The sequence below is a fragment of the Mirounga leonina genome, unplaced genomic scaffold, assembly GCF_011800145.1.
Source record: "Mirounga leonina isolate KUSES-001 unplaced genomic scaffold, KU_Mleo_1.0 Mir_488, whole genome shotgun sequence".
In the NCBI taxonomy this organism is placed as follows: Eukaryota; Metazoa; Chordata; class Mammalia; order Carnivora; family Phocidae; genus Mirounga; species Mirounga leonina.
The window spans coordinates 7,561,020-7,575,955 of NW_023270777.1; the positions used below are offsets into that span (position 1 = coordinate 7,561,020).

At 43.5% G+C, this 14,936-nt stretch overlaps 1 long non-coding RNA gene across 1 annotated transcript; it reads left to right on the forward strand.

Moving 5' to 3' along the window:
- The first annotated feature begins 1,905 nt into the window (after positions 1-1,905).
- On the forward strand, positions 1,906-5,752 carry LOC118000195. The gene is made up of 3 exons (XR_004676405.1): positions 1,906-1,925; positions 3,326-3,389; positions 5,736-5,752. It is a non-coding gene; the product is annotated as an uncharacterized LOC118000195 (long non-coding RNA).
- The last annotated feature ends 9,184 nt before the right edge of the window (positions 5,753-14,936 follow it).

Genomic DNA, 14,936 nt, shown 5'->3' on the forward strand with positions numbered 1-14,936 from the left:
GTCTGTCCAGCCAACAGAACCCAGCCCCTGGGAATGTTGGTTGCCTGGGGCTCTCGCTGAATCCCTTTCTACACTTCCCTCCCGCAAAGGTAGTTGTCTCTCCCAAGATGCAGTCCCTCCCCTGGCCCACACCCAGCGACTGGTCAAACGAGGGGCTGCAAAGGATAGACCCCTTGCTTCAAGTCAAGACAACTCCAAAGGCAGCCCAGTTTATAGCTCAGCCTCTCTTCTGCCCAGTCCTGTTCTGCTCACACTTTCAGGTGGTATCTCCAGGATTGCTCCCCAACAGACACACTGAAGCCAATCTACCTCAGGTCTATTTCCAGAAGACCTGACACAAGACAGGTGTTCAGCTTCACCAGTAGGCAAAGAAATGGAAGCAAGGACATGCCTTTTTGCCTATTAAATTAAATAAGATAGTTCTTGAATGAGAATATGCAATGTTTCATAAGACACTGGGTACTCTCAAATCAGCCTGATGAGGATACAAATTGGAACAGCTTTTCTAAAGCTTAAGTTAGCAGATGTGTCAGATTCATGTATACACATAACATACGATCCCTCCAATTCTAAAGATTTGGTCTTCTGGAAATATTTATAAAGGAGGTGACTTTCATTTTAGACATGCTGAGTGTGTAGGGAAAATATCCAGTAAGAATCTAAATGTCCATGCAAAGGGTAATTCTTTTTTTTTTTTTTTCATTTTTTTATTCTTATGTTAATCCCCATACATTACAACATTAGTTTTAGATGAAGTGTTCCATGATTCATTGTTTGTGCACAACACCCAGTGCTCCATGCAGAATGTGCCCTCCTCAATACCCATCACCAGGCTAACCCATCCTCCCACCCCCCTCCCCTCTAGAACCCTGTTTGTTTTTCAGAGTCCATCGTCTCTCATGGTTCGTCTACCCCTCCGATTTCCCCCGCTTCATTCTTCCCCTCCCGCTACCTTCTTCTTCTTCTTCTTCTTTTTTTTTCCTTAACATATATTGCATTATTTGTTTCAGAGGTACAGATCTGAGATTCAACAGTCTTGCACAATTCACAGCGCTTACCAGAGCACATACCCTCCCCAGTGTCTATCACCCAGTCACCCCATCCCTCCCACCCCACGCCCCACTCCAACAACACTCAGTTTGTTTCCTGCGATTAAAAATTCCTCATATCAGTGAGATCATATGATACATGTCTTTCTCTGTTTGACTTATTTCACTCAACATAATACCCTCCAGTTCCATCCACGTCGTTGCAAATGGCAAGATCTCATTCCTTTTGATGGCTGCATAATATTCCATTGTATATATATACCACCTCTTCTTTATCCATTCATCTGTCGATGGACATCTTGGCTCTTTCCACAGTTTGGCTATTGTGGACATTGCTGCTATAAACATCGGGGTGCACGTACCCCTTCGGATCCCTACTTTTGTATCTTTGGGGTAAATAAAGGGTAATTCTTTAATAAAGTATTACACATACCTACTATGCAGCCCTTACGAATCATTTTATGTCAAGACAACTTCAAATAAAATCCACATCCCTTGGAGTGATATAAAGGGATGCCATCGGAAAATATTCATAAGACTTGAAGCTTACCAGATGGTTAACGAAATGGCATGTATATTATGAGCTCAGTTTTTTGTAATTTACCTCTTGCATGGAGGGGGGGCCTTAAATTGTTGTAATTGGGGTCACAAGCTGGGGCCTGAGAGATAATTCGGCTTGCAGGTGCATTGTATTTGGCCAAAACAGAATTTGAAATTTAAATAATTTACATACCTGGTGGGGGGTGGGGGTGGGGAAATGTAGCCTCTCCATTGTGCCACGGTCCCCACTGTTATTATGTCTTTTTTTTTTTTTTCTTTCCTAGATCTTGAAGGCATTGAGTTTGTGACTCATTTTAAAGCTGAGAGCAAAAAGAGGTAAGTGACTTTTGCTCCAAAAAACATATTCATGGTCTGTTTGTGGCTGTGGGCTGAGAGCCTGTGAAGACAGTTTCATTTTTTAACTTGAGCAAGTGGAAAGGGGTTCCCACGCACCCTGGTGGGAACAGTGAAAGAGAAGGTGATCCCCTGAGCGGAGATGGTGTTTTCCAGGGGAGACATGTTGAGTTTGAGGTGCTCGTGGAATGGTTAACTGAAGATACCCATGAGAAGTAGGATCTCTGGGTGTACAATTCTGAATAAGATGGTCAATGAAGGCTTCAGCATGAGTGAATTCACCAGCACAAATGTGTAATGTTGGCAAGGGCTTGGGCCAAACCCAGAGAAATGAGCCTTTTCAACTGGCATGGGACTTGGCCAAGAGCAGCTTGCGAAACCATTGACCTTTCTTCTCCAAGGACTCTCTTCTGAGGCTTCATAGACATGACCTTCTTGTGATTTCCCTTCCCGGGCAGTGAAGGAAGAAAGAGTCCCCGAAAGAGGAGAAGACCAAGTAAGTATAGGGAAGTGTCAGAGAGGCTAATAAAAGAGAAAGTTTCAGAATGGAGGTAATGATCAATTGTAGCAAATAATGCAAAAAAAAAAAAAAAAAAAGGAGAGGGAGTTAAGGATTTTCAAAAGTGTCTCTTGAATTGAGCAATAATAAGGTTTTCAAACATCTGGGAAATAGTAGGTTTGGGGGAATGAAAAGTGCCAGAGCTTTGAGGCGAGAGTAGGAGGTGAGGAACAGGTGACAGCAGGTAATGCCAACTCCTTCAAGAGGTAATGATGACTAACGTTCTATAAATTTTGCAGGGGAGCACTCTGTGTGTGTGTGTGCAGTGGGCCAAAGCAGAGCGGCTGGGGGCCAGAGAGTAAATATTTGAGGTGCTTTGGGCCAGATGATCTGAGTCACAACTGTTCAACTCTGCCATTGTAGAATCTTTACATCATTTTATGGCCTCCTGTGCATCTGTTTAGAACATTAGTTCTCAAAAGTTCAGCTTGCATCAGAATCACTTGGCAGGCTTGTTAAAGCAGAGTGCTGAGCCCCACCCCAGAGTTTCTGATTCAGTAGGTCTGAGGGGGGACCTGAGAATTTGTATTTCTAGCAAGTTCCCAAGTGATGCTACTACTTAGCTGGTCCAAGGACCACGAGTGGACAACCACTGTTCTAGGCTTCAGCCGGGGCTGTCAGATCTCCCCATTAAAACTGAATTCATCCATGGAAAAGACCAGGCTTTCCATTTCTTTTAAGGTTAACAGCGCCCTCTCGGGCAACTTCATACAGCTCAACCCTCACAAAACACAGCCCTGCTGCCTTCCCAATGTGTAACAACCTGCAAGCAAGAGGTAAAAGCTAACGTATAAATATTTACTTTGGGCTTTTTTCTTCCCAGTAGATCATGAAAAGGTCCCAGCTGCCAGGGCAGAAGAGGATCATCTAAACACTTCATTTTAGCGGTGTGGTGAAAAATGTTTAACAACTGATTTAAGTGGGGAGGGGTACTGAGGTGCATCATTTGCCAATTTCTGCTGTGTAAATACTCCCACCATGGCTGAATTCAAGCTACCAGTGTGATGTCACTAAATGCAAGACTGGGTAAAGACATCCACCATTGACTCCACTGAGCCACTGTTAAGTGGACTCCAGTCTACCACTGCATAACTTCCCTTGGGATTCACAGGAAGACGGTAGTTGGCAGGAAAATCACAGCTGCTGAATGCTCAGTGGCTCAGCCCAGCTGAGCTCCTGGACTGTCTGGTTTTCACTGGGGATCTCTAGCTTCTGATATGTAAAATGCTGAAACTACTCTTCTTTAGGTTCCAGTGGAAACCAGTTTACATTTATAGCTGCCCAAAACCTATCCTAGGATGCCTCTCAACCCCACCCACTCCACCTGCTTATCTTCAGAAATGTTCCAAGGTGAAAGAAGTCCAAGAATAGGGAGCAGTGGGTCCTGGGCATTGTTTCAGTTAGGATGGCAGAAGTTGATTTCGTTCTTAGAACTGCTGAGAAAGGACCAGGCAATGTGTTCTCTTGGCATAGTCTCTCCTGCTTCTAGTCATCAGGCTTTCAGAAATCTCAAACGGATAAAGCAGAGCTTTCAACCACAGCTTCCCATTAGCATCACCTGTGTAGTGTTTTTTTATTTTTTTTTAATATATAAATACCCACCCCCAGATCTCATGACTTAATTAATCAGGAGTGGGGCTTGGCCTTGAGTATCTGTAAGAGGGGTTTCTGATGTACAACTATGGTTGAGAACCCCTGAGACAGAATCATCGATCTTTCATCCAAAGGGACCCAGGCCCCAATTAGTCCAACCCTCATTTGAAAGATGAGAAAACGAAAACCCAGAAAGACTTAGTGATTTGTCCAAGCTCACAAAGCTAGTTAATTATACAGTGGGGCTTAGAATCTGTGCCCTGTGACTTCCAATCCCATGTTCTTGCCAATGGACCATAATGGGTCTCATGGTCTGAAAGGCATTGACACCAAAGAGAGTTGGCCTTCTTGAACTTTCCTTTGACAAGGGCTTGGGGACTCGGGGACTCAGCCTGGTGCTTTTTATTTCCATATGGAAGTGCCTCATGTTTCTATTGGAAGAAGACAAACAAGGCATGGTTTTGCTCCCCACCTCCATCAATACCATCGACAGGAAGTTGTCTTTGAAACCTCTTTCTCCTCAATCTAAAAGAAAATGTTTTCTTAAATTGGCAAGCTCACAAATATCAAAAAAGAGAGAGAGAGAGAGAGAGAGAGAAAGAAAGAAAGAAAGAAAAAGATTAAATTTGCTTTTAAGTTACCAAATGCACCATGCAGGTCTGTAATTGACCATGAGAGTGTCGGGAAAATATGATCTATCCTCTATAAATCAGGAAACCTTAAACAGGCTCTCTAATCGTAAATGCCGATCCTGGCAGTGTCCAAAAAGGCTCATGTTTATAAATTGTTCCCTGATGTTTTAAGTAAGTGCACAAACACAAATCATACTAAGGACTTCAGAAAAGACTTAGCTGTGTGGCAATTTATTATAAGCAGTGTAATTTTCATCAGTCAGGCAGCCCTACACTGTAATTACCTCTCCACTGAAAGAGTTACAATTGCTTTCATTACATTTTCCTAGTCATATGCTCGTCTGGATTGCCACAGAGACACTGAATGGAAAATGCATTTATTTATTGTTAGTCCTCCTAATGGCTTGTTACTTGGTTTCTAAAGATGTTATCAAGTCACTTGCTTTCCCTACTCCTCCTACTCGGACTAGTGGCATTTATGGTCACACAAAAGAAGCTCACTTGAAAACTCTCAGCTCGTGGTGAGCATCCGAAAATTGACCAACATCTCCAAATTAACCCAACCCTGGTCTAGGAGTCTTCATTCAGCTGGCTTAAATTCAAGTGCTGAAGATTAATTAAAGCCACATGCCATTGAGCACGACCAGCCCCCTGGTCACAACCGAAAAGAAACCACATTTTGTTCCCTATAGTTAGAGCTTTACAGGAACATCTAAAGGACCCCAAAGGTGATCTAGAGTCCGTCTCCCACATGGGTGGGTGCTGTAATTAGAGGGCATGGTCACACCTCGGACCTTGAAACATGCAAAAGGCAGGGGATGGTTCCATCCTTCTCATAGTCCTATTTAACCTTGATACCATGAAAGATAAAATGGGAGACAGAGGTCCTAGATTTGGAAGGTTGGAGCAGGTGGGTGGTGAGTAGACTGTGTCTACACAGTGACGGATGAGTTTTATCAAGCTAGAGCATTTTGCCAGTCATTGATGAAGGGTTTGCTTATTGTCTAGGACAAGAGACAACTCTGAGTCACCCTCCACAGAAGTCTTCTAAGGAATCTGCCATGTGCCGGCAGCTCGGCCACTCAGTAGCTGTGACTCAGAGCAAGACATGTAACCTTCCAGAAGCTCTCCTCCCCAAAAGTCCACTAAAGAGCCAATGATGGGAGGTGCAAACAATGACTCTTTCAACTTGTACATCAAACTTGGAACACAAAGGAAGGGAAGGGGTTGTCAACACCGAGAGAATTCCTTCCCATGTGGTTTTTGTCTTCTTGTCTTTACTTTTCTTATTTAAATCCGTGTCACTACTTACATCAATAGTGGTCCTGCCTAGGAAATCCTCACTAGCCGAATCGAGAAAGGACATATTAAGTAGTCTAGAAACACAGAGTGCTCATGTTCTAAATTTCAGAAAGACGCCAGCAGCATCACCCGCTCTAGTGGTCTTATTTATAGATAAGAAAACTGAGGCCCAGAGATGCTCAATAATGTGTCAAGAGTCACAGAAACACTTCATAACCGACTCCCAGCTACCAGTCCAGATTTTGCTGTACCAAAGTCGATCTCTCCCTGATGCACTTGATGAGCGACTAGCGGGTTGCCATTAAGGAATGCTATTCTCCTGACTTTGCCCCGCACGTAACAGAGTATGCACCTTCTTGAGCATGTGTATGAAGTGGCTTAGAAAAGGAGACCCACTAAGGCTAGCTGTATCTGATGGTCCATCTTCCTTCTACACCTTCTTCCTTCTACACCTTCTACACCATCTTCCTTCTACAGTCTTCCCTTAGAATTACTCTTAGGTCTGGAGTGTGGGAATAAAAACACACTCTCCCCATGGTGGGTGAGCCCTGGGGATGCCAGCCACGTAGCATGAGTCTGTGTGTGCAGTGACAAAGTTCATAGGTGTATGCGTGTCCATTTTGTGCTCAGCTGCTGGGGAGCTCGGGAGCAGCCTATTCCCACCTTGAACTGCTTCCCATGAGCGTGAGGGACAGGTCCAATTTCACCCAACCCCAAATGAGCCCAGGTTGGCTGTGCCACCTCCGGTTAGAATGAATTCAAAAGATTTCCCCGTGACAGCTGGGCATAAACTCATGCTTTCTAAGGCTGGTTCATTCAGGGTAAAAATTTCTTGCCTCGTATGATTTGTCGAATGGAAGAGCTCTTGCTCTTGGATGAGTCTGTCACTTCTGCAGAAATCCTATAGCCTCCATTTCCTCCCATTTGCTTGCATTTCACAAATGGCCACATCATTTTGTCAAATTGTGGAGCCACTTGGAAATTGGGCATAGAGTTTTGCATAATCATTCATGTCATGCCGGTGACACCCCGTGATTACATATAATGGTCTCTGAGGAGTCCCTGATGCAGGAGAATGCTACCTGGTTGGCCTCGGAGCCAAGTCGCATTACAACCACTTCATAGAGAGGGACACTGAGGGGGAAAAGAGCGACTTCTACCCCGGGCCCCTGTACAGATAGGCAGGAAAAGCAGGAAGCTCTGCTTTCTTCAGTGAGCTGGTGTCAGGAAATGAATTAGTAGCCTTGTCTAAAAGGAATTCTCTTGAAAATCATTTCCGTTAAATTGATTTCTGAGCCTAGACACAAAGCCAAATTTCACTAAAATTTCACCAGGAGGGGAAAAAAAAAATTAGCTTTTGCTTCAAGATACTTCATCTGTGAAGATAAAGGCACAACCGTTTTTCAAGAGTAGAGGGATGTTAGTAACAGATAGCATGTAACGTAGGTTCATGAGGATTCATTGCTATTCTCTCTATAGTTTTCTGTGTATTTAAAATGTGTCACATTAAAACTTTTTTTTTTCATAAAACATAATGTTTCTGTTTGGATGTGAGGATCGTTGAAATGTTTGACCACACTGTTGAATTCCAGATTGTGTCGGGGGATGGGGGAAGGGCAATGCACCCCGAGAGATTTCAGAGAGAAGTAAAAATCTCTAAACAGGCAGTGAGTTGGAAGGACAGAGGCATCGTGTGCCTCCTTTTCCAGGAAGAACCATGGAGGCAGGAAGTTCCTAGGGGAGAAAAGGTTGCATGGTGTGTCAGGGTAGACATGTAGTCATGTAGAGTTTCCCGGAACCTGCCTCAGTAATGGAGATGCAAAAAGGGCCACATACACCCTGGAGTGGCATGGAAGTTATGGAAATGCCTGCCGGACCAGAAGAGGCAGAGCAAGAGAAATAAGGAGCCTCTTGGTCAACGCCATGTAGCCAGATGACATTATAGGCACCATTCCCCAAAACTTCAATGCAATTCCCACCACCTGAAAGGACAGACATTGTATGTCCAACACTAAGGCAGTGGAAATGAAATAAATTGAGACAAGATTTAATCCTTAATTCTCTCCCCTCTTAATTTCTGTAACACTTCATCTGTGCCCTCTGGTTTTAGGGCTTATTTACGAGTTGCCTTGCTCGCTCTTTTCTGATGTGTGTTACACTTACCTCACTGCAGACTGTAAATCCTCTGAGAGCTGGGGATTTTAAAGGCTTCCCTGGCTCAGCTCAAGACCCACCTTTAGTACAATCTTCTCTGATGATTACGGTCTACGCCATCCTTGTGTCTTCTAATATTCATAATGTCTGTATTACAGTTAATGTATTGGGATGGTCTTGGCACTCACTTTCTGCACACAGTTGATATTTTATTATGACAGTATATTTCTATGTTAATAAAATGACAGAGCAATAACAATCCTTGTGAGATGCTGTGGGAAGGAGAGCAGCAGATACTCTCATTTCTCCAATGTTACTCCTGGGTTCAGCCCCCTTCTTCCTTGCCCACCTTCATTCTAGAGGTGAGAGAAGCTCTGGCTTTATTTTTCTTTGAAGAAGCTTGCTGAGGACTTCTGGAAAGGCTCTTACTCTTCCCCATTGATGGGGACACATGTGGCTGGCAACACCTCTTCTTTCCCCTTCTTCTTGCCTAGATTGTGTATTCTGGATGCGACACCTGGTGTTAGGGTAACTACCTTGGGACTATGGGGGGGAGGCAAAAGGAATGACAGCGTTGGCATCTCTAACTTCACTGAGGTGCTGAACCAAAGCCAGCAGCAGCCACATACCAGGCTTCTTACGGTGTGACTGCAATCCCATGACAAAATGCTCAGGCTTTATTCAATGTGACGGGTGGCCATGTTGGGAGGGAGGTGATTTTGCCTCCCTTTAATGAAGACAAGTGGTAGCCATATAAAGGAGTATGGGAGTGCTAGAGGCAGGAACACAATTAAGAAGCTATTCCTTTCATTGAGGTAAATCACAAGGAGGACCAGAAATAGGGCGATAGCAAGAAGGATGAACATCTGGGGAGGGACATAAGACATCCTGTAGTTGTAGAATTAACAAATGTGGGTAACTAGTTGGAGACGGGATGAGGAGAAGAAAGACGGAAGTAGAGACCATTTGGAGGTTTATCAGGTACCCAGATGGATGGTGTTACTATGGCGGTATGATTTCCAGGTGATCAGGGATTTCAGGATGGAATGCAGGCTGTATAAAAATAGAAGCAGACTGAAAGGTTCATCAGAGTGTCTCCGATAGTATAAATCAGCTGCAACCACGCTCAGTCTCATGTCATTTATGTAATTTTCAAACCCTTAGATGAGAGCATGGAATTGGCATAGCTTGGACCACGCGCCCATCTTGATCAGGGATGAATAGGCACCTGGAACCACAGTCCCACTAAGACTGTGTGCAATGGAAGGAAGGAAGGAAGGAACCCAAAGGAAAAGCGGGGCACTATTAGGAGAAGGAGGGAAAATGGAGTTTGGGAAAAAGTTATTCATGTCCATTATACCTAATCATGTAATAATTCTAAAGGCGGATGGAAAGATGGAGCACCTGTGCAAGAAGAAACTGAGTGAAGATTGGATTTCCGTCTCCCTTGTCTAGAGACCCCTAAGGTTGTACCTTTCTTTTGGTTTACTTCTTCCAAAAAGAAGTCTAACTCCCGCCTTCCTCCTCAAGAGCAAATCTTATCTTAAGGCATGTGCAGCAGCACCGTATGACTATGGGAATAACGAATGCCAGCACTGGAAAGGCCAAAGTTTTACTTTGAGTGAGAAAAAAATCAAGGGTCTGTGCTTTTCAAAAACTGACCCTAAGAGGAGATGGCCAGATGTGTGGCACTTTGAATGACAAAGGAATGGGTTCAGGGGATGGTGGGACAGATCAGGCTTCCCTAGAAACGTTTCCCAGCTTCTAAACTACAAAACCAGAAGCAGAAGCTTCAGATCATTTGGCTCAAGGCTCATTCACCAGGAACAGGAATATTCTGGCATACTCTAGAATAAGGCAAAGGCTCTCTCTTCCCTCTCCCCCTTCCAACACCCCCTTAGCAGTGTTCAAACAAGAGCTTAAAGGAAAGAGTAAACAAATCAGAGCTGCTCCATGTGAAATCAAATTTGAGGGCTTGAATATTGCCCCCAGCCCCCGTTGTTCAGCCTGTAGTTTTTGCTGCACACCACCCAAAACTAATGACTTCAGACGATGGCCATTCATTTAGCTGATGTTTCGGGGAGTCAGCAAGTTGGGTTGGGCTCTGCTAACCAGTTCTCAGCTGGGGTCATTCCTGCATTGGCAATCTACCATCTATCAGCTAGGCAGCTCTACTTACAGGGTTTTGCTGGTTGAGATGACAACTACTTATCATGCCATAGACAGACTTGGGCTGCTCATAGCTTCCAAGAGCCTTAGGAGGGCAAGCCCTAAGGCACAAATGATTATCAAGCCTTGGCTTTTCTCACAATTGATAGTGTCCCACTGGCCAAGGCAAGTCACATATCCAACCCAGTTTCCAAGAGTAGAGAAACAGTTTCCACCTCCTGGTGAAAGGGTTTGTAGTGGTACATTGCAAGGAGATGAACACAGGAATGGATAGAATTTGTGACCATGCTTCAGTCTTCCATAGAAGGTAAACTCTGATGGAATTCCATGGATCCAAATTTGGAAACCAATGGGCTAAGCTAACCTGATTTATCTAGCCTCAGTCTGCATGGATGACTTCCAGCCCACCTAACTAATATGAGGGGAGCCAGCTATGTCCAAATCTCTTATTTTCTTCAGGCTTCTGGGTGAATAAGTTAGCAAGAGCGACTCCACTGCCGAGCTAAATCGACATTTATCTTGCCTCCCCAGCCTGAGCCATCTGCCCTAACACTGCTTGCTCCTTTAAAATGCAGCATTAGCAGATTGAGACCCCTGTGCCTTCCACAGACCTTGGAAAGACAGGCTGGCTTTCCATGTAGCACGTTCTGCTGATGGTGAAACAGTTCAAAGCCGGATAATTTAAAGCTCTTATTTAACTCAAAGAATTCATTTGTCTTTTGATCCACCTATCACTCTGTCAAATGCTCCCTTCCCTATCATATTCAAACACACACCCCCTTCAGAAGCTGGTAAACTCATCCCCTGCCAAGGAATGGATTTTCCCCATATTGCGCTATCTGAGTGATAAAAGGGTTTAATGTCCCAAGTTCATTTTTCAGTAGCTAACTCAGATACACCCGACACAGCAAAGCGCCTAAGCTCTTTCTGCAGTTATTAAACTGTTATCCCTAATTCCTTTGGAGACTCAACCTAGCAGCAACGATTCTGAGGCACTTCCTATTAAATCTACATTGTGCACAGAGAGATAAAGCAGGCCAGCTCGACCCTGTTTACAAGGATGACAGAGAGCTCCTGCAGGCTGCTGGTGCTGTCAGCACTTTTTCCTCTCAGAAAGGTTGTGCGAGACGGTCCCTCACAGTCCCTGGCCCAGGCACATTCGCCAACTTTTGTGGACTCTGCTAAAACACTTCCAGGGTAGGAGCTCAGAGCCACCTGGCAACACCATGGGGCGGTTTTACCATAGGCACGGCGTGAGCATGCCAGAAGCTCCACCAACCTGAGACGGACAGGAGATTCCAGACACATCTATACAAAGCCAAAAATCAGTCTACAAGAAAACAAACTTGTGTGGTGTGATACATAAAAGGGGTCTCCAAATTGCGTGCACAGCTCCCGAGGGGGATATAAGAAGATGCATTGATGGATAAAAACAATACATTAGAATTATAAAAAGAAAAAAAAGAAATTAAGTTTTCCTAATTTTCTAATATATAGATTTTCTCAAGCACCCTTAAGTGGTCTCCATGTGAGGTGGTGCATGTCTCACGGGACACACGGGTCCACCACAGGAAGAGGTAGAGGGCAGACTGAAGAGGTGTCCTCCCTCACTGATACTTTAAGCAGACTGTGACATATCCGTTTATGTGAGACCCGTATAATTAATTTAATGACTACATGATTTATTTAATCTAAACCAACTCTTATGACACAGACCAGCAGCTTAAGAAGGATTCTTGCAAAGACATTAGAACTGAAGATACAGTGATAACGTAGCCTCTCGGCAGCAAGAGACAGGCAGTCCATTCTCCCCTTGCTATTTGATCTCCCAGTCAGCCACCCGATGAGGAAAAAAACAAAAAGAATGGGGCTAATTAGATCTGACGAAAGTTTGAAATATGAATGTACATCCACTACAGTCGATGGCAAACCTCATCCAAAGTACCTTGAAGTATGAGCTAATGATGCTTGCAAACTTTCAAGATTAGAAAGACACTTTATTGCTTATTTCTTATTTATCCCAACCTTTTGTAATTTCTATTCTGCACATGTCTTATAATATAAATAAAGATGCATACATTGGAGATGCATAGTAAGATATTTTTAACCAATGGGGTACTACAACCGAAAATAGTTTGGACTGTGACAAAATGCATGGATCTGGAGGCATTATGCTAAATGACAGGTCAGACAGAGAAAGACAAATACCATATGATATCACTTATATGTGGAATCTAAAAACAAAACAAAACTCATAGATACAAAGAGCAGATGAGGTGCTGGTGGGGGTGAAGGGATGAAATGGGTACAGAGGGTCAAAAACTATAAGCTTCCAGTTATAACATAAGTAAGGCCCGGGGATGTCATGTACAGCATGGTGATTATAGTTAATAAAACCATATTACAAATTTGAAAGTTGCTAAGAGAATAGGTCTTAAAAGTTTTCATCACAAGAAAAAAATTCGTAACTCTGTATTATGAGGGACCTTAACTAGACTTATTGTGATGATCAATTCACAATATATACAAATATCAAATCATTATGTTGTACACCTGAAACTAATATAAGGCCATATGTCAATTACACCTCAATAAAAAAGTAAAAACAGTGGCAATTATATTACTTTACATAGTTTTCTAATATTTAAACCTCATAATTACATAAAAAAAGTGAGAATAAATTGGTTGGGATAAATAAGAAATAAGCAAAAGGTTAGGATAAATAAGAAATAAGCAATAAAGTGTCTTTCTAATCTTGAAAGTTTGCAAGCATCATTAGCTCATACTTCAAGGTACTTTGGATGAGGTTTGCCATCGACTGTAGTCTAGTTTAAGAAGGTAAGAAGGACAGCCAACGTTCGTGTAAAAAATTACATAGCTTTTCAGAAGTCAAACTTTGTATATTTCCCACTCATCATGGAGCCTCCAACTAAGAAAATAAAATTAAATTAGAAATGTTATTAGATCTATTTTATTTGCTAACTATTGTAGGTGTTTGCTTAAATTGAATTGTGTCCTCCTGGGTTCCCTAAAGGCCATTCATTAAAAGATTTCTCAACGGGAAGTACAAGTGAAGAGGCATTCCTCCTGATGATGATAACATGACCTTCCCCACAACCAACAGTCATGTACTTCCTGGGTAAGGGTCCTCTTCAAAGAGCTTGATATATATTAACACACTTAACTCCTCACAATAACCTTTTGAGACACTGTGGTGGACAGACTCTAAAGGTGGTCTCAGGTCCCCCAATTCTTGGTGTCCATACCTTTAAGTAATCATCCAACTCCACCTTTGAGTGGTGGGCAGGACATGTGACTTATTCCTAATCAACAGAACACAGCAAAGGGGACATGATCATGTTACATAGTACTGCCTGACTTGCCAGAGCCTCTCTGTGTCCCTGGTTGGTTCTGAGAAAGCAAGAGGCCACACTGGGGTCCACATGGCAAGGAACCAAGGGTGGCCTTTGGTTAATAGCCAACAAGAAAATGAAGACCTTTGTCCCACAATCACAAGAAATACATTTTGTTGACACCCGCAATGAGCTCAGAAGTGGATCCTTCCTCGGTTGAGTGTCAGATGAGACCTCATCCCCAGCAGACACTGCCTCTGTGAAGAGGACTCAGCTGAGCGATGCCCAGATCCTGACCCCTAGAAACTGTGAGATAATAAATGTGTGTTGTCTTAAGCTGTGAGGTGTACAGCAATCTTGTTACTCAGCAATAGATAGCTAACACAGATGCGTGTCCATGCATCCTTGCTTTACAGATGGAAGCTGAAATAAATCGTCCAAGTTCACACAGCTAGTAAGAGGCAGAGCTGAGGTGAACACCTGGGAAGTCTGGTTCTGGAAGATTAGTCTTAACCATTCCACTTACTGCCTCTACAAATACTTTGCTTACTAGACCACCAGTCATCTCCTTAGGGTAGGGACCCCTCTCCCGAGGCCACAGCCCCCTCCCTTGCAATCCCAGTGCCAAGACTGAGGCATGGCAATCATGCTGCACCAAGGAAAGAGTGGAGACAACGAGTCATGGATGTTCCTTCCAAGGCCCTGGCATCTGGGAAGGAGCAAAGCTTAGTAGCAGACCAAGGCTCCAGCTGTCTGTGGCTCTGCATAATCTCTGCCAATAACTCAAGCTTCCCCACAAATAAAGGACAATAAGTCTGTGGGTGTCACAGAATGAGTCTTGGCATGAAAGTCAGCACATTTAGGCTCTGACCTTGGGTCTGCCAACCAGGAGGCCGTGGGAACTTGAGAAAGTCACTTAGCTTCTCTGGGCCTCTGTTTTCTCATTCTAGAAAGAAGAGTTTTGATTGGATGATTCTTAATGTCTCCAAAAATTTTTTTACCTAATTCTAAGGTACCATCTTGGTTCTGATACATTGAATGCCTTCCCCTTCCCTCAGTCCAGAACTGACAGGGCCTTCTTCATTTTGTCCACCTAATTTTGAAACCCAGGTGACACATTTCTAATGGAGACTAGGCAGGAGGAAAGGAAAGAAAGAAAAGAAAGAAAGAAAGAAGAAAGAAAGAAAGAAAGAAAGAAAGAAAGAAAGAAAGAAAGAAAGAAAGAAAGAAA